The sequence below is a fragment of the Sebastes fasciatus genome, chromosome 22 (genome assembly GCF_043250625.1).
Source record: "Sebastes fasciatus isolate fSebFas1 chromosome 22, fSebFas1.pri, whole genome shotgun sequence".
Lineage (NCBI taxonomy): Eukaryota > Metazoa > Chordata > Actinopteri > Perciformes > Sebastidae > Sebastes > Sebastes fasciatus.
In genome coordinates, this window is record NC_133816.1 from 12,411,936 (window position 1) to 12,433,030 (window position 21,095).

The 21,095-nt window shown below is 40.2% G+C and overlaps 1 long non-coding RNA gene and 1 other non-coding gene across 4 annotated transcripts in view; both read left to right on the forward strand.

The window, feature by feature from the left end:
• LOC141760312 (uncharacterized) overlaps window positions 1-21,095 on the forward strand; it is a 29,342-nt gene that overhangs the window by 271 nt on the left and 7,976 nt on the right. For 2 of the 3 annotated variants that reach the window (XR_012592328.1, XR_012592326.1), the window contains exon 2: window positions 2,472-2,616. This is a non-coding gene — a long non-coding RNA (uncharacterized LOC141760312). Of the gene's footprint in view, window positions 1-2,471; window positions 2,621-19,068; window positions 19,451-21,095 lie in introns of those variants that run through there. The other variant, XR_012592327.1, reaches the window with a different exon arrangement.
• trnan-guu (transfer RNA asparagine (anticodon GUU)) lies at window positions 6,512-6,585 on the forward strand. Its single transcript has one exon. It is a non-coding gene; the product is annotated as a tRNA-Asn (tRNA).

Sequence of the window (21,095 nt, forward strand, 5' to 3'; positions counted from 1 at the left end):
AAACTGTAATTTTCAGGTTTTGCATGTGTCCAAAGTAGTTCAAGTAGTCATTTTCCACCTTAAAAGCCATTGAAAATGCCTATAACACTCCTCATCACAAGTCAAATAGCAAAATAAGCCTTATGTAATGCATAAATCACTGGCTAAGTACTAAAAGTTAAAGAAAACTTACAAGTATACTTGCAGTAAAAAAATAAAGTGTACTTTCATCAACTAAAAAGTGGGCTACAAGTATATAACTAGTAAACTAACAGTATACCTATACAGTAAGTTCCCTTGTAGTATAGTTCACTTCATAGTATAATTGCAGTACAAAATACAACTTAGATGTAAACTAGTTGTGTACTCAAAGTTTACTATTCTTACACTTAAAGGGCACTTAAAAATATTCTTTTATAAAGTAAAAAGTTGGCCAATTTAGTCCCAAGAAGTATTCAAGTAGTACACTTACAAATATACTACTGGTGCATTGATTTTAGTACTTATTACATAAAGTATACTTGGGAAATATATTTTATTTATTTAAGATGAATTGTCACCTGTGTTAATCTGTGTGGGGAAATGTGAAAATGTGAAAAAATTGTGTAATTTTCAGGTTTTGCATGTGTACAAAGTAGTTCAAGTAGTCATTTTCCACCTTAAAAGCCACTGAAAATGCCTATAACACTCCCATAAGGACATCCCCCAACATATTTACTGTATTATTTGCATGGTATCATATATACAGTTAACAAAGGTATAACGTCAAACCATATTGTAAGGGCGGATATGTTTGTTTGGGTATCTAATAAGAAAAGCCTATAAGTATGTCCTTCTTATTTTTCTTGGTTCTGTGCTGTTGAGTCATGATGGAGCACCTCCAATACTGTTTATTTGACGTCCACTTTGTCTTTTTTTTCCTCTTTTCTATCTATTTTTTAAGTATGTAACTGAAAACTGAAACAGTAAGTTGAACTTGTGATAAAAAGAAGTGAATTTCCTTCTTTTTTTATTTTTTACCTCACTTTTGCAGCACAGGGGCTGCAGATGCTCAAATCAGAAAAGAAAATGTGGGGAAAAAAATCTCAAAAACTGCAGGGACAGCCACTTGATATGATCATTTTTTTTATCCGGTAGCCACACTAACAGTATGTTTCATAAATACAGTATTCATCAATAGGCAATTCTGTACAGCATATTCAATAACACCTGTTGGGTCTGAGTCAATGTAATAGCTTGTGACAGATACGGGCAGATGAGTGGCTTCAGGCACGACAGAAATGGATACTTCTACCCTTCCATGTAGAGTCCACAGCTCTCTCCTCATACATCCCTGGTGGGTTTGTATTGACAGTGCATTAACATTGTCAGCTCGCACTTGGCCTGAGTAAAGCAGATCAATCCTGCCACTGCTGCGGAGGCCTCAGAGTGCCCGGACCTGCCGCCACGCGTGAGGCCGGTATGAATCGGCACGGTGATGTTCTCCATGTCTCTGTGGGGCGGAGGGGTCGATGGGCTCATCGGGCTGCAGGCCACTCTGATCACTGCTATTGACCACTTGACCCTGACTGAACTGAGTGTAGGCACATGTGCAGCGTGGGGGAAAATGTGTGTCATGGCAGAGATATTATAGTATGGGTTTACAGTATTTACTTTTTAGCAAGTCAGAATTTAGGGGATTCAAAAGATTCAGAATCACCAAACTCACTTAAATCTACTTTATTAAGGGTGTAAAGTTGTGTTTCTCATATATTTGCTCAATTTTCTGTGAGATGCTAAATCCTAGAGAATGGAAAGTCTAGCCACACAGCGTTGTTAAAATTAAACGTACCCTCTCTATCTATGCAGCATCAAACTTCCTTAACCCAAATTTAAATTCTGAAATCAAATTACTCTCTCAACTGTTTGGGCGCGGTCACACATGTGCGATATTCGCCTGGAAGTTCACCAAAGTTGAACTTCATTTCAAATGCAATGATGCAAATCTTTTTTTCACCTCTTGACTCGCATAGAATGGAATTGAACGGGAGGCGAATGTTAAATTTGCGCATGTGTGACCTTGCCTTAAATCTGCTATTTGGATGCCCCCATTTCTTCCCTTATTCTAATACCTTTAACTGAAAATACCTATTATTAACTTATCTTTATTTTACCAGAATAAAGCAAAAACATAGTAAAGGAATAAAGAGAAGAGGGAACAAATGAGAAACAAGAAGAATGACTCACATATATACTGTATAGTGGTGATGGAAACGTCTACAGTTACAATACAACAACGATCATCACCATTCTCATCACCTTCATCATCGTCACAATGACAATTACTGAATGAGCATCTTTTTCATATTTTTTTAGTTCGTCAAACACTTTAACCTCAATGTCTGCTTACTAGATTTTTCACATTTCAGTCTTGGCTGTAAAAACTGCAGCTGTGTATTTTCATTCAGTTCTTCCCTTTGTGACTTCCTCCTTTTATTCTCCGTCACTCAGAGCTGTCAAGGTCCAGTGGAGGGTCAAGGACGGGCCATGAACCCCCGGCTTTCTGCTCCGAGCTCCAACCCCCCAGAGCCTTCGCCTTTATCACAACACGGCCACATTGCTACTTCGATGACAAATGCATGAGTGTGCGCAGAAAGAGTGAGTACAAGTAAACTGTGTATGTGTGTGTTTATGTGCACATGAATGTGTATACAGTCCATGTGAGTGCATACGGGTTAATAGTAAGAGCGCGGCCCCGCTGCGGCCACAGCGGCTTCCTTTGACCTCGGTCACATGTCATGGAGGTTGTACGGAGCCTTCAGTTGTAGAGCTCTTTCATGTTTGACTTTCAGCGCAAGTCCCCGGACGACGACCCTCGACATGACCTCTTTATTCTGACAGTTGAGTGTGTGTGTGTTTCATAGTCCATGTACTGTCAAATTCAGTCTGTATGAGAGTGTATGCTCCTTCAAATTTTAAAAGCTTTCTATTATTATTTCTTTTTCATGCTCAGCGGAAAATGACACTGACACTGTAAAACTGCAATTAATAGCTCAGGCTTTTAATTGCTTCAATCACTAAACTCAACCGGCGTCTATATGGGACAGGCCTTTAATTCATTTTGCCCAAAACTCTTGCTCAGCAAAGATGGGAACTACTATCAAACTGATTATTTAAACCAGTATGAATATTACTTGTATGGAAATCAGGCTATTGAATAATATATCAGTTATGAATCATTTGATGCTGTCTGCCTCGCGTGCACTGAATTTGCCACATGACGGGAGTCGCGCAATGTCACTTTCATTATTTGAAAATTAAATGTAACGTTAGGTGAAGCTGAACGAGGAATAATTCAACAACAACCGTAATGATGGCAGAGAACTCGGTCACAAAGCGAGTGACACCGTGTCCTAACAGGAATCGTTGCGTTATGTCATGTAAACAAACCACGTATCACAATCAGACTGGCGACCACTTAAAAGATGGTTGAGTAGTACTTGCTATCTTCTAAAGTTTGTACTTTTCAAACAGAAAACACACGTTTTATATTGTGATATTTACTAGAAATGACTTACAATGTAGCCAACAGCAAGTAGGAAACTTTCAGACGATCTCCTGGTGATCTCCCTCTAGCCAACTGTCACCTTGTTTAGGTTTTTGTAGTGAAATGAGGAGGTATCGTATAGATGACTCCTCATTTCAACTACATGAATCAGCCGTTCCTCGTCCGCTGCAGCGCTTTCAAAGTGAACGACATATAAACAGGGCGTCCCACAAAAGTTCAGCTCAAAACGGTTGCAGTAGAACATGGTGTCATGGACCTAATGCGCAAAAATAGATATTTGAATAGATCGAACCTATGTGTTTTTTTAGAGAGGATATTCAAATGTCATATTTATCCAATTTTGACAGCTGTCCCGTTCAGTCCTGATCTCAGCAGCTCATTAATCAGTCTTAGTATAATTTCCTTATTAATCAGGTTTAGGATCTAGTAAGCACATTATGCAAACATGTTACACTTCATTTAAATATATTTAATACGTACATAAAAAAGCTTTCTGCCACATGACGTCTGTAGCACAGTTTACAAGAAATTTAGATGAGAGCAAGTGCTTATGTAACTGTTTTGACTCTAAGTTCAAAGACGTACCTTTTATAAAAGTATCTCTCCTACTCTGAGATACTCACTGCGTTCAAAAAATACAATGAAACTTGTGTGTGTGTGTGTGTGTGCGTGCGTGCTGCGAGTGTGCATGCACGCATTAGCTACAGCACATCCAGTTGGTGCAGAGCAGATTAGCAACGGGCCGATCAGAGCTGTCTAAACCTACTCAGGGCGAGGATGAAAGTGAGATCATGTGCCAGCAGCCTGGCGACGGGCTCTCCCATTGGTACGTTACATCATCCAATCGCATCCCATCTGCTTTTATTTAACAGGACTCTGTGCACATGGGATGGAAATACATGCAGTCTTGTGCGCTCTATAAACTTTTCTTTTTGTTACGTATAAAAAAAAAGAAGCATTCGAATACTGATTTGGAGGTAGAATACCATGGCAACGGTCGAAGCTTCGAAGGATTCGGGTCAGCTCTACCTGAAAAGAAACAGCTTGGAAATTCAGCTGCCTTTTTACAAACAGAAAACTGGTGTGTCATACGTTTTTATGGAAAGAATATTAGAATGGAAAAGTTGTTATCATCGAGTGAGAGTTTCAAGAAGAGACAAAAGTGACAGAGGGCAGAAAACAGTGAGCAAGAAAAGTGATTGAGAAGAGAAAAGAGTTAAGAAGTGAGGCTGTTGAACAGAGAGAGAGAGAGAGGAGAAGATACCAGAGCGAACACACAACCTTGATATGCCTCCATATTTGATGAGCCACCTTACAGAGACCCTGTGCCCCTGGGGCTTCTGAACTCTGCTTGTGTAAGTGCGCTGATGCCCTCACTTTCCTCCTCCTCTTTCCTCTTATCCTCCTCCCTCTTTTGCTTCCCCATCCTTTCACATTTTACTCCATCCCTTAGCTCCTCCTCTTATCTCTTTTCCTTTATTCCTTCTCCTCTCTCTCTCTCTCTCTCTCTCTCTCTCTCTGTGCCTCATGCTCAGCCAGGCGGCAGCGCGCTAATGCACCATGGCACATTCTGCAGCTCCGAGTCACAATGCGACCAGGCTTTGCGCAGTGACCGCACGGCGACCTCCCTCAGTGTGCTGTACCAGGGCGTGTTTAGGGCGAGGATTGAGGTGATGGATGGGCGGGAGGGTTAGAAGAAGAAGAAGAAGAAGAAGAAGAAGAAGAAGAAGCATGGTTCTGCCACTGACGGGTATGATCAGATCAGATGACAGTGAGATAAATGAATGGCGAGTAGAGATCCCCGTCTAAAAGACATTTTTGTGCCACGTGTGAATTAAAGTGTCAAACGAGAGGAGGTGCAGTTGTAGCACGTGGAGCACGCAACATGGCGAATGCTTCCGTGATCAGATTAATCCGTAAGTCACATACGTGGGCAGAAAGCACATCTTTTTTGCACCTGTCGATGACCCAACAGCTGAGCCACTGCTGCCACCGGACATCTAGATTCTCTCAGCGCTGATTGAAGGTGTTACTCCTTCAATCAGCGTTGAGAAAGGAAAGGAAATCCTTTTTGTTTTTTTACTTCGCCTCTCCTTTCCCGAGCTCTTTCATCCCCGAGGTCCCGACAGACATACCGCCATCACACCTTCCCATGATCCCAAGCTTTTTTTCTTCCACATCCTTCAATCCTCACAGTTCAGCAGAAACGACCAGAGGGAAGGAGAGAAAGACGAAAGGACTGAGATAGTGAGAAAATGAGAGAGGGAGGCCTTAAAGGTCAGCGAGGGGAAAGGAGAGAAAAGGAAAAGATACATTATGTGTGTATATTGTTTGACTACGCATGGGAGGAGCTGGTAAAGCTCAGACTATTTTATGGCAGACCAGTCCTGTTTTATTTAGTTTTAGGTTGTAATTACTCTCAAGAAGCCAGCACAACTCTCCTCAAACCTGAGGGGGATTTAGTCCATCTGTTGGTTGTCACGTCTTCCTGCTATCGGCTGTACTTTTAACATCAATCGCCCCTTTCCTGTAATTCGTCCTCTAATCTTTAACAGATGTTTTGGATTAAATGTGGTGGAGCTGCTCTTATTACAATTGAAAGTGCTAGTTACTTGCTTACCAGCTCCTGTGAAAAGGAACTATTTTAACTTGACATACTACATAACTACCTCCAGATCTAAAGAATGAATCCTATAAATTAGCATGACCTCTTAAGAGAACTTGAGATCAGACTCACACTAGCTTCCAGAGTTAATTTCCAAACCAATTTTGGTATCACTAATGAGGAAACCTATTCTTTGGGGACCTATTTTTCACAACGAAAACAAGACTAAAACTACGTAAAATGAGGATTAGTTTAGTGAACAAGTGAGTGAATCCAGTTTCTGAATGATCATTTTGCACTACTTTCTAGACATAAATAGCACATGCTGGTAGGTGGGGCTTGAATGTCAAGTCTGCATACCTCTTTGTCAGGACAGAGCCGTCTCTGTGGCGCAATTGGTTAGCGCGTTCGGCTGTTAACCGAAAGGTTGGTGGTTCAAGCCCACCCAGGGACGCAGCTTTTGTGCTTATGTAAATGAGTAAACTGGTTTCTGTGATCAGGGGTAAAGGTTAAAGAAACCAGGAGCAAGAGTAAACGATTGATTGTGACAGAATGAATGAGAAACATAATCAGTAGCATTATGTCCACGATTTCAGGAGTCAAATTTAAACTTAAAAAAGTACATGTCAGTCTCCACTTTCTCCATACAACAAGTAAATAAACTGATGAATATATAAATTTAGAAAGCAGCGTTGGCGGCTCTATTGCTGTAAATTCATGAAATTCATGACAGTAAACAGACTAAGAACTTAAAACATTTAAGAAGAGAAAACTATACATAAATTAACACTGCTAGCTTCAGAGATGCATCCATAAGCGATCTGATTTATAGAGAACTACAACATTTAAGAATTTTCAAGCACAGCTGTTCTGTAAAATAGCTGCAGCAGCACTATAGAGTATCGACCATCAGCTGTACGATGGCACTTTTTGCACAATTCAGCTTAAAGTACATAAATACTATCAGCCAGATTTGGACTTCAGTCACATGACTTCGACGCAAGTCAGACTTGCAACTCGACTTGGACTTAAACACCAGTGATTAATGACTTCACTTTAACAAATAAATAAAAAATGTAAAAAGCATTTATTTATTTAATTCATTTCTTCTTCTTCTTCTTCTTCTTCTTCTTTAAAAATGTATATTATTACTTTGTTGTTGGCATTACATTTGGTGAAGAGCGCATTATGACTTGTTTAGGACTCAAAACTCAAAGTTTAGGACTTGGGACTTGAGTACAAAGACTTGAGACTTACTTTTGACTTGCAAAACAGTGCCTTGATCCAACCTCTTCTATAAAATAAAATATTAAATAAAAGTGATATTCGCTATTTGGTACCACATTCTAGTAAGAAGTTACTTCACAGATCACAGGTTTCTCAATTTCTATGAAGCAAACAGCAAATGTTATAAGTCATCATGTTAACAACAAAGTGTTTTTTACATCAATCCATCAAGTCTTAAATTGGAAATTTTAATAATTTGTTAATAAACGGATCTTGGACCAGATGCTCTAAAGCAATTTTCCAGAAGGTCAGAGGTCAAGTGGTCCATTCGAGTGATGAACAAAAGAACTAAAAAGACAAAGCTGGAAGAAGATAAACAGATGTCAAACTGCCAGATTTATAACTGAACTATAAAGCATTAGCACATATTTACAACCAGGGTAATATCAGCAAAAGGAGGCTGAAAGTCATCAGACACTATGTTTTTTTTTTCTATTTTCTGTGCATTTTTGCCTTTATTCTTAAGTGTATAACTGTGTATATAGATTCAGTACTGCGGCATTCATAAGAAAAGAACGTCTTTTCCTTCTTCCCCCACATGAACCTCCCGGACTTTGCCGTGACCTCCACGTTTACTGGTTCAGCTGCTGTGTGAACTCGCACTCTGCTTGTGTGTAAAGCTGCGAAGATCAACCTCTCGGCTTTGCAACACCATTAACAAGGTCAAATTTACACTGTATCCGATCCTTTTCCGTCAGGAGATAGCACTCGAACAGCGGCAGCGATCACCTCTTTGCACTACTAACCTGCACACGAACGTAAAGCTTTAAGAAAACGAACTGAAACGCAACCACCGTGACACACGGCTATAGCAAGTTCACTCTGCATGTGCGAGCAGTTTGTCATATATGCGTTGCATATGTGTGTGATTGCTTCCCTTAACACGATTGTGTGTTTGCCGCTGACACCGCGACCCTTTCTAATATGGCGACCTCCCTTCTTCTATCCAGGTCACGGAGCATTGGCTCATCTGGTTCATCAGCGGGGCAACGCTCCACAAAACCCATTGTTCTCGTGACACGCATCCTGATTATAGCCATAAAATGTGGTGTTGGTAGAGATAACATGACGTAAAAATGCAAATGCCATCGGGACAGCGATACCACAACAGCTTCGGGACAGTCGGCCACTTTATAATGTGTACACACTCTTGCCTAGACAAACATGATACGACAGGAAGTGAACGACACACGGGCCCGCGCACAGTGTAAAGCTTCTTTTTGCCTGGGGTTTTTCATCTATTCAATTTAAGTGCGTGTATTTTGCTCCTTTTATGAAGCTGGAATTAGGCCAAAATAAACACAATAAGCAAAGGGAGGGGAGTGGTGGGGGGAGGATAAAAAAAAAAAACGAACAATGCTCTGACCGTTACTTTGCTCTCCGGAGACGAACAGCAGCCACACTCGCCTAATTACCACCTTAAATAATTCAGCAGCATGGCAGCTACATGCAGAAACATTGAGATCCATTTGGACCGACACGACTAAAAGGATGTAGCCTCATAGCCTGTGTACGCCATGTTGATCGCTGTATTATTGATGCAGGATATGATGCTGTGAGTGTTTTATCAAGCTCAACTGAAACTGAAATAGACCTAAACTTAACCCCGAAGACTTAATATGCCACAATTCACATGTAAATCAGAACACATTATTGAATAACAGTGATAATTAATTCATATCTATTGTTTGCAATCGGCTTCAGAGCTCTGGAAAGTGCTATTTTGAACACATACATATACTTTATTATAATATCCTTTGGTGAATTCCACTTGAAATATCAGCTCATTTAAATGTCATCAATGAAATTGTGGTAAAATGAGTAGAAAACACCTGAAAAAAAGTAGTTTATTCTAATATTGTAATATTTCCGGGAGAAACAACATATGCTTTTTTTTCCCAGTTTGACAACGAGCACTTTATCAAGTTGATTATGAAAAGGGTTCATAAGTTTAAGAGGTTGGAGAAGAGTTCCCTTTTCAGCAGATGTAAAAATCACCAGTGTTGACGTTAAAATGCTGTTTTCGTGCTGCAAAACAACAAGGACACAAAGTTCAAACAAAGTTCTCCCGTTTTAAAAAGAAAACTGAACGAAGTACCCAAAAAATGTAAAGCATGAAAAAATTCAAATCATCAAACCAGTGTCCCTGTACTGGGATTAAATAGAGAGCTGTCAGTGCTCAGTTTGACTCAATTTGCTGCAGCTGAAAGGTTTATTTGTGATTGCTGATGTTTTCTGGTGATTAAAAATATTTTCACTCTTTTTTTATTTGGAAGTGGCAACACCAAAAACCTTTTGATGGAGCACTAAAAATATTTCTGCAATCAAACTCCATTGTAGCTGTTTGTCAATGTGATGCCACAATGTCTGTTTTGCCAAATATAAACCTGAATAGGACTTTTAGTTTTAAAAACAGATATTTTGTACATTTCTGATGCGAGACCCAATTAGATGCAATATGTTTATAGTGTTTTCCACCAAATTTTTATTTATTTAAACACAGGAAATCCTGCTAAAATATGCGATAAACTCTTTTCCCATTATGCGAGTATGCCGTGTTGTTGCACTGGCCTTTCTGTTATTTTATCCTGCTGTGGTACTTTGGACATCACGGACATGCCAGCTGGCACCGGAAGCTGGGTTAGTAAACAGTGAAAAGGTTACGGCGGTTACTTATTTTTTTTATATCTGTTACTTATTCAGCCTCTTTCAAACTCTCAAACCAGAGTTGGTGATTGTTGGAACAGTGGACAGACTAACAAAGACGGTTTTGATGAGTTTTATTTTGTTTCTGTCGAGTTAGAAGGAGGTGTGTTTTCCGAAGATAAGCGAGGTAAAATGACTGTTTCTGTCAATGGAGTCTGGTGGCTTTGAGGAGAGCATATTAATTGGTTAATAAAGTATAATAATTGTCCAAATCTCTGTTGATTTTATTTATTATATATTCACTTCAATGCGCGCCACATAGTATCACGCAGCAAAAATTAGCGTGTCTACCCGGGTGTCATGTTTCCATCACTGCCTGTGATTATTGCGGAGTCATTTGTCCCGGGAATGAATGCTGATTGTAACCTTTCCCACAGATGTTAGAGGGTGTTAAGGCCCTGACACACCAAGCCGATGGTCGGCTGTCGGACAGTTTGGGGCTGTCGGTTAGTGTCCGTCGGCCGAGTTTTTTCGGTGTGTCCTCTAGTCTGCCTGTGTTGGGTGTTTTTCGGCCGATTCAGGATGTTGAACTGGTGTCGGAGCCCGACTTTGAGAAAAACTCACTCTGATTGGCTAGAAGAAGAGAAACGGACGTGAGGAAAGCAAGTCTAAGAGTTAAGTCAAGAGGAAAACACAGGAGGCTCTTTCATTTTTCATCTTCATCTCATCTGATCATTCCAACACACGGACATTTTCACTTTGTTTCATATACGTATCATAACAACGGCTTGTATATTCGCAGTCCTCGGTCTCCCGGTTTCACTTTTTGAATGACGAATACAGACTACCGCCGCCTGCTGGTAGGGAGAGTTATTTCATCTCAAGCAGGCGCAGAACGTATACGTGCTAACTGGCCGTCAGCTGTAGTCTTTGCGGTGTGTTCAAGTGCAGCTAGTCGGCCAAAACAAAGGCGACGTGAGCCTCTAGTTCTTTGACGTCGGCTTGGTGTGTCCCCAGTTGTCCAGCGGGAAAAAGGCTTTAAAGCTGCATTAACTGCAGGGGAAACAAGCTATACTTCCAACACTGACATATTTTCACCTTATAAAGTAGATATGGCAATTGTGTTGTTTATTTACACATCCAGCAGACACAGAGCAACATTATCATTTATTTAGAGTCGTGTTTCTGGCAACCTGATGAATCAAGTCCAATATTCACTCTCCTTTTAGCTCTGTTTTGGTCTCCACCTACTCCTGAGGGAAATATCCTGCTCTATAGCAGCTGAATACTTCACTATGTCCACCAGCTAGCTTCACTAACATTGTCTGCTGTTTGGTGCTGGGCAGGTAGTGTAGTGTTTTTTTTGTTATTGCTATAAACAGCTGCCTGCTGCTGCTAGAAACAAGGCGTTTGAGAGCGGTGACAGCGACTCAGATGCAGTAAGAAGAACCAGTTTCATTTGTTATTTCCGCCCACGTACATACAAGTCTGTGAGTGTGTGTGTGTGTGTCTATCGGCTCTGTGTGTGTGATCCTCACCTCCCCTGGCATCCCCCCCACCGTGCCGACACTAAGGTCTGCCACCCTTCCTGTCCAGCTCCTCTTACCCGGGGTCGCGGCGGCAGCAGGGCACAGAGCAGCGGATTCTGATCCCGTCTGGCATGTTTGGGGCTCTCCCTACATTTGCAGTCCAGTCTGCATGCAGACACCTACTGTGCTGTGTGTGTTATGCTCTTACAGCTCATGTGACAACGGCAGATGTGTTTTTTTTAGCACAGTCGTGTGTTTCTCTGTTGTCACACGTGTACTGTATACGTTGACATCAGCTGCAACATATGGTGTTAGGCCATATGGCTCAGATACTCTGTCAGATATACTTTGTATCACTAGGTGTGTTTGTGTGTTATAAGCACTCCCTTATATGATAATCTAATTTGAAAATGTGTGGATGCGATACATGTGCGCCTTCATGCGTTCACATCTGCCCGTCTTCATCAAGTGTTGGCGTTAAAGTGTGTATGCCTTCATGTGCGTTATCATGTGTCTGCACACCCTCAGGGAGGGAGATATGACCCGTATAGCCAGGTCGTGAGCATGCTCAGTGTTGCCTCTCCGAGTCGGGCGAGGGTATCTTCCACATGCTTGACCCGGGGTCGCCCTTCACAATTGTGATCAAAGTGTGAAAAGAAGCCTGGGCATGAGAAATCGGGGTTAAGTCACACCCCGGACCGGTGTCTGGCTCCTCTGGTTCCCAGGTGTCCTCTCACCTCTGATAATGCTAATGTGCAGAGAAGAGAACAGATTTGAAAGGATACTGAGAGGCTAAGGACAAAGAGAGGGTGTTAAAGGGTACCATTGTTCTCTGTTCAGCTCAAACACCAGTGGTTCGAAGTTGTATAAAATAATCTAAAATTCCCCTGGAGACATGCAGAGGTACAGTAGAGGTAGAAGAAATGTACAACATCTGCATGAATATACAGAGGGAAACACCTCCACAGATGCAGCTGTGAACACATACAGGAAAGTTGAGGTTGACATACTGCATGACAACATGGAATTAGACATATACTGTAATGTACATGCACACAAACAGCACGTATAGTACAAGGTCATTGTGTGAGTCATGGAGGATAATGCAGACTGCAGAGTTTCCTTCAGGTGTAGAAAAAGGACTTGTGTTTGTAAAGCTGTTTATTAGTAAGTAGGGGTAGGGGAAAAAGTCGATACAGCATAGTATCGCAATATTTTGTGCATCGATACACAGACGTCAAGTATCAACCTTTTATTATATATAAAAATTAACATTTAAACAATCTTCTTTCCGAGGTTGTAGCAGGCTCAGTCTTAAAGCTGCTAAATGTTCAAAATCGCAATAAAATCGTATTGTGACGCAGTAATATTGTTTCGTGGGGCCTCTGGTGATTGCCACCCCTACTTGTTCTCTATCTCTAATGCACATGTAGAACCTTTTGTGACTGAAAATGTAAAGAGTAACTTTAAGTATGCGTGTACTGGGTGTGGTCAGAACTGTGCTCTGTTGCACCCGTAAAACACACCCAACAGTGATGTCACGGAGGACTGACACACCTGTACAATTCACTGCTGCAAGGGGAGAAGTTGAACCACTGCAACTCGGCAAACACATTTTTAGCTGCTGTAAATTGCACTTAAAGGTAGAACTGCAACGATTAATCGATTAGTTGTCAACTGTTAAATTAATCGCCAACTATTTTGATAATTGGTTTGAGTAAATGCATCTGGATAATTATTTTCCAACGGGGCGTAGTTTTCAAAAATAACCACAATAACCAAAAAGACGAGAGTTTAATCTGTCAATATATATGTTACATGTTTGTATATGTATAATTACCAATCCTTGAAAGTCATAGTGTTAGGAAAGCAGCGAAAAAACATTTATTCTTCACAAAATTATATTTATTTCTTAAGAAGTTCCCCTAATTTTTGCTTTTTCACTTGTGAATTATTGGATAATTTTACATTTTCAGGCCTCTAGAAATGATTCAGATAAAACAAGGGGAAGAAAAATCAGTTTAATACATTCACATATTCAACCAGTTACGATGGGTCACAAGTAGACATTGTTTTTCGTCTTAGGGGTCACAGGAAAACCACAAATCTTTAGTGCTAAAGCTGTTGTTATTTATCGCAAACAAAAAGACATGATTGCTTTAGAACATTCGGATAATCCATACAGATGTTAGTACCTTCCTCATCCTCCTCCTCGTCGAGTTGCTGCCCGTCAGCAGCTGCATGCTTTTATATCACTGCGATGGTGCTCTCAGGCAGTGAGAGGAAATGACATCTCACCTCACCCACACAGCCAACGCAGGCTTTTAAAAACCTCTGCGGGCCTTCCTTCAGCCGTGTCCTCGCCAATATTACACCGCCAGCCTAAAAGCGGCGCTCCCTGCTCTGCTCTGACCTAATGGGCTGTGAAGCAGCGAAGGGAAGGGGGGGGCGGACTATCTCTCACCTCTGTCCATTTCCTCCCCTGCAGGTGTGTCTTTCCCTATTTTTGGTTTGATTTCTGGAGCTTGTATCTAAAAACACCAAATTTAAACACTTATTTCAATTACCCTGTTTCATTCATCCACTACTTGTTATTTTTTGCCCGTTCTGCAATACTACCCTACAATTGGCTTAATCATCTCCAGTTTCAGTCTTCACAGTTCTTCTTTTTATCTGATTCCCCGACCTTCTACTGATTCAACTACATGTCTGAAACTGAAACTGGACTTTGGCGAGATTGTTTGACTCTTGAATCCAGAGTGTTAAAGGAATTAGTCTTTCAGATTTTTGTGTGGGTGTAGTAATATACAGTCAGATAGAAGCAGATCTCTGTTCATGCTTACAAACTCCCCATTGATCATTGTACACACACTGGTTATTGACTATTTTGATATTGAATAAGACTCAATTTGCACTGGTCTTAAGGTCTTTGCACACCAAAGCCGTGTTTTTTGAATCTGTCATCCGATAAAAGCACAGAAAACCTTGAACGCTGAGTCTGATGTGTTTTATTATTCCATTTGTTGCGAAAATTTGCAGTAGAAGACTACAATGGATGGTGCTAGTCCCAAACGGGGCTAATGAATGAATGACATTAGCAAGAAGCTATCATTTAGCTGTCTAGAGCACAATCACTAGTGCCTAATCTTTCCTACATCCTTTGTTTTGCAACCATCCCCGATTCCAAGCTGTTCTGCAATCACCTGTCACAATCCATCTTTTAATTTTGCTTCTCTGTATTCTTTTATTTCTTTACGCTAAAGTGCTTTGTGCTGAGAGCTGAAGTTAATAGTTTATCTTGCCATTTTGGATTATGACGTTTGTAGAGATGCACAGATCCGACTTTTTAAATCCCGATACTGATACTGATACCCGGGCTTTGGGTATCGGCCGATACCGTCTACCGATCCGATACCAGTGTTTAATTAATAAGCTGTATGCCTCACTGTGTGAAAGTGACTGGGATCATTCTTTTATGTGTAAAGTAACATCAGGCTTGACTTAAACATTATTTTCTTAAATTTGTAAAACAAAATGTAACTAATAAATACTAATTTAATTTGTATTTATTATTAAAATAATAAATCATACACCAGCAACTTGGTAAAATATCTTAAAAATTAACAGGAATTACAATTCAAGTGTAAACCTTTTTAATGCAGCAACAAAATGGCCAAAACTTAAACAGGAATTAAAATTCCAGCATATCATTTATATAGTATATTAACATATAATTGAATAAATCGGCTTTATTGTCACCGATACCCGGTCAGCTATTTCAGTTAGTATCAGCCCGATATCCGAACCGGGAATGGTATTGGTGCATCCCTTGACATTTGCACGGACAGTGGCTCTGAGTGGCTTTCGACAGATTTGAAAAAAACACAGAAAATCGTTCCGAAAAACTTTCATGACGGACGAAAGTTTTGGAGTCGTGTGTAAACGTGATTGCCACAATGTGAGGTCATATTTATTTTTAAACGTGCAACAATTTCGGACAAAAAAATACAGACTTGGTGTGCAAAGGCCTTTAGTCTCGACTTAACCCTCATCAAGCTTTGTCTTCTCCTCTGGCATCTGACCTAAACCGGTCCACACTGGTGCTCTATGATGGACTGCCGGTAAGTCAGAAGCAGAAGCTTTGACACGACAGCTGTACATCACTGTCATGGGTTTGAGAAGTCGACCTTGCTTACCCAGAATTCATAGCTGGTGCACAAGAGCAGGGATGCTGGGACCCTTTAGTGGCCTTAAAATCAAACTGCATTCATAGAAGGCAGCTCTCTCCCATCTGTGTGTTCAGCTGGCTAGGCAGAGTGGCATCATTAGACTACTCAGCTCAGCCTAGGACATCACGAAAGAGATCTCATGGATATAGTGGGGCTGAAAGCTCAGACCCAGGGATGTTTGCCCCGCAGGACACAAAACAGCAGCACCTCAGGAGCCCGTCCAGCCCGGTGGTCAGAGTTCGAGGACGATGCCCGGGCCGAAAAGGAGCCCCCTCACATGTGAGACATCTGCGGGCTAAAACGACCTGACAGCGCTTGATGCATTTGCTGCCACATAAGCGATCTGAAAAACGCAGAGCTATTTTTGCTGATGTTAATTTGCTCTGTGTTAGGGCCCCGGTTCACAGCTCGGTCAGCCTTCCCTGATACTATATTCCCGTTTGTTTCAGTAAAGGTTCTCCCGTCACATCGCATTTAGGTCGAGATGCCTGTGAACTGTGAATGCACTGCGCACAGGGACCCGGCCACGCTGGGGCTGCCGGGTCCTAGAGTCGGTTGTTGTCGGGGAGGATCTCCCCATGTTGAGGGACTTGTTTATAATTTCTACGTTTTTTCTGTATGATGAATGAAGAGTAGAAAAATAATGAATGCCATTTTTTAAAAAAATCTTTTAATTTTCTCATTCTTCCTCGTGTGCAGGGAAATTTAAAGCAATCCTCTTTGAAATTCCACTTGATTAAATAGCTTTAAATTTTTTAGCAATTAATAAAATATTAACATATTGTAGCATGCAATGTAATATATGCATTTGACTAATCTTTTCTACAATTTCTTTCAAAGCAAATGGGTAAAAGCAGTAAATGTAATGTATTTTTCAAGATGTCATTTTGATATATATAAATGTAATAATAGCACTATAAATCGTCATATGTAGAAAACATTTGCTATTTTTTAAATGAAATTTTTCAAATAAATAAAAATATGCATAATTGTAATAGTATCAGTATAAATTACTATATTTATAAGAGAAAAAAGTACCTGATCTGTGCAGTTGTATCCACCAACCAGCAGCAGACTGACTGTGTGTCGTTGAAGAAAAGGCAGCAGTGACTCCTGTCTTTATAGCAATCCCTCCTCAGTGGGCAAGCTGATCCCTTCATCCTCCTTCTTGTTAACTCTGATTTCATGAATAATTCATCACACAATCAGAACCACAGATGAGCACGCTAATTGGTGCCTTTTTTTTTTTTTATCACCATCATTATTATTGTTATTATTCCAATCTCCGGTGCGTACGATTAAACATAAAATTAAATTAATGTGATGGTGAGAAAAATATTTTTCTAATAGCCCCGCATTAACCCTCTTGTTAATTTGAAAACAGATTTAGGGAAATTAATTTTAGATTTGAACGCAGTTTGTGAGGGGAAGAAAAAAAAAAAACTCCATACAGCTAATTTAAGTATTAATTTGTGTAATAGCTCAATTTGTTTGCCAGTGGAGATATGCTAATATTTCTTTTCAAACAAGTCGAGAGGAGAAGAGATTCAGCAGAGGATAGAATAAAACATGAATGAAACTAAATATTGAAAACAAATTCAGATCCTCCACATCATCATGTTATGTGTGCTGCTCTGTTCAAGAAAAAAGCCAGAGGTCACTTTTTCTGCAATAGTCACATGAGGCCTATAGCAGAGTTGTGTCTATAGTACTTTTAAAATGTAATGTCCAGTGGTTATTTTATAATTAGATTGGCTTTCCAGTGGCGCATACACAACAGTAGCCCTTTCGGCTGCATTAGTGTGTGTGTGTGTGTGTGTGTGTGTGTGTGTGTCCCTTTAAAGCAGCCAGAAGGTGAGTGTGTGCTTCACAGTGAAGCGGTTAAACGGAGGTTAACACGTGTGGAGGCAGAATACAAACATAATTACTGGAGATCGCATGAAGTTCACGACTGAGTAAATATATTTATGTTATATATTCTCAGATGTCATTGGTGTGCAAGGTTTGAATGGAGGTCAGGGATGTTGAAATAAAAAAAATACACTTTGAAGTTGCATTTAAAATTGATGGAACAACTACACTTACTACGTCATGCTAAAGGCCCACTAGTTTACTACATGTTCCTTCTGCATGCACAGATGAGCTACACACTAGCTACATGAATCCCTTAGTATGTTGCACTATGAGTTTCTTATTTTTCATTAATGCTGCCTGTTCTGCCAGCTTCCTGCTAGCTGTATGCGGCTGTAATAATGGATATATTGACTGTAATTCATCACTTTAATTATCTTATAATACACCCATGGGCTGCATGCTGTAAGCCTGTACCGTGGTGGATGTATTAACGTCTCTGTTCCCAAACAACCGGCTATCGGCCAGTAGCTAGTAGTGCTGGTAGGATGACATAAACAGAATTTAATGTAGTTGTAGGATATTTACTAACACGCAGGGGAAAAGCACAAGACACAACTTCTTATACATCCATGATCTGTGGTCTATTGGACATCGATTTTGGAGGTCTCTGACATGAAAAAGTGTGAGATTGCTTTTAAAATCTGTGTGATGGATTTAGTTTAATTTCTATTTATGTCCATCGCTCACTTTATGCTCCTCTGGGAAGCAAAAAAGTTTAATAAATAAATAAGTAAGTATGTAAATAGTTATAATAGTATGCATATTTATAATATTTGTATTGTTCAACACAGGATATTTTGGTAGAAACATTAAATATTTGACAAAAGAATAGAAATTATTTTGTTTTACTTTTGTACGGCACTTTGTAGGCGGACGTTTAACTGGCGTCATTATGGTAGTCGACTCGATTACAGTCCAAAATGGGGGATTTGCTGGCGTTGCAATTAAATGTATAATTGACTTTCACTTCTGAGCAATATACGTTCTTTATAGTATCAGTATCTATAGTATGCTAGAACGCAGTACAACAAATTCATTTAATACATTACTTTGGTATATATATATGACTGCTCTACATGTACTGTGCTGCACACCTCTGTCCCTCAGGAACAGGTGAATAAGATGTGTACCGATGTGTTGGAAAAACACTTGTAATAGTCGAGGTGTGTGAGAGGATTGAGGACCGAGACCTGCAGCGATCCTGAAAAGCGGGCGTCCATGCTCTTCTGAATGCGTCAAAACGCATTAAAATACACCTGCAGTCATATAAAAAACTCTCACTCTCTCTCCCTCTCTCTCTCCTTCCTTCTCTCCACATCTGTCAGGCCACAGTGGTGGCAGCAGCAGCCAGTTGCCGTGGCAACAGAAGCAGATGTTGAGGGGTTTTCTCCTGTGTGATGGGATGTGAACTGTTGACCTCGGCCTTTAAAAAAATAGAACTGGCAGTAATGGATATGGATTTATGAGTGTATGGGCTGTAGCTACATTGCCTCTAACGCAGCTTGGCACACCATATGCCACTGTATGCATTTTTTATGATGTGGGCCTACTTACTTGCAGAGGTTGAACGATTTACTTCGCTCACAGGCTCTGGGGCTTTGCAGCAGCAGCAGCAGCACACATACTGTATGATGAATCTATACAGTATAATCTGCGTCTTTACCTCCTCTGTATATAAATGTGATGACATAGGCAGTATCTTTTATAAGCAACAGGTTCTACAACCAAGATAAATCTCACTGCAGACAGGGATTGATAAATGTAAATTAAAAGTATATTGAAAAGAATGTTCTGCAGCCCTGGCTTGCATATGAATCAAATGGCCTAATCTGCTATATGTGACTCACACACGCAGCTAAACCAACTGTAGACCTAATTTGACAGACTAGGATGCACATATGCATTGATGGCTTCTGGCGTAATGTGAGTCACAGCAATGCTACAGCAACCTCACGGGCCTACTACTGCATGCTTTCCTACAGGCTACTACATGCAGGCTGCAGGCTTTACTGTACATACACAAAGACATACTTGACCGACTTTTGTTGTTGAGCATTCATGTCGCTGTATTTGCAGCAGACCAACATTGTATTCTGTCATGTAGCACTTTATCCTCGGTACCAAGCATGTTTTTTTTTTTATTCAGTTTATTAATAATAATTAGGGTTGTCAATTATTTGAAATATTTAATTGCAATTAATCGCATGATTGTCCATAGTTAATCGCGATTAATCACAAATTAAATACACATTTTTTATCCGTTCAAAATGTACCTTAAAGGGAGATACTGTAGCACTACTGTATACAACTGATGGAGAGATTTTTGTCTCTACTTTGTACCCATTTAATTGGCTGTATAAAATTCAAATGACGGGAATTAAACTAAGCTGAAGTGAATTGCTAAATTGTTAGTTTTGAAAGCTGCATTCATGTGGTTGGAGGTAAACAACCTCCAGGCCAGGTACCTTTCAATTTAAACTTGGTGGTTCAGGGATTTGTTTTGAAATTCTTTCAGCTCATGTAGAGGAGCAACACGATAAAAGACACAAACTGCTGCAAATATTGAAGCAGTGATATCGCCATTACAGGATTGCTTCTTTTATCACAAGGTCACCTTACTAGTCGTGTTAAACATGACTTTTCTTGCCCTCCTGACCGTGGCCTTGTCCTGGCTACAGATCCAAATGTGAAGAAAGAGTTATTAAAAATGAGATGGTGTTTATTTGAAAAAAAGCGGCATTGAATCAAAAATGTTCGGTGCTATCAAATTAAACTAAATTGTATTTAAAAAGGATAAAATAACACAAACTTAATGCAATGTTTTTTTGTGAAAGTCACGGAAAGGTCATTGTAGAACTCTATGAAAATATACACAGTGTGGATTCATTTGAGTGCTAAACAAAACCAACATCAGGCCAAAGCACCTCAACCCGTGCATTTCTTTAGGTCAAATCAAGTGAGGGTTTAAAGTGATTTGTCGAATACAAAGTGAGTCATGCATATTGTGTTTTTTACCAAGTAATTAGAGGATCAAAAGAGTAATTGAAACTAACAATAAACTAACAGTAAGCCCCTGATAAGGACTAAGGTCACTGTTTTGCCCCCAGAACAACCTCAATCCTACTTGGTATGCTGTAATTCAAGTCATGAACTGTGTGTAGTTGAACATTAGACCTTTCTTCTAGGAAAAAAGCCTGCTGGTCTTTGAGGAATAAAGAAAATCATGCACTGTACAGAGCTCTGCACCGCTACGTACACGCACATCACACACTGTGCGAAGGGCACCAAGTGCCGGCGGGGGCACCAATGATAACGATCATCATGCACTCGTATGAATGCGACCATGTGAAATTTTAACT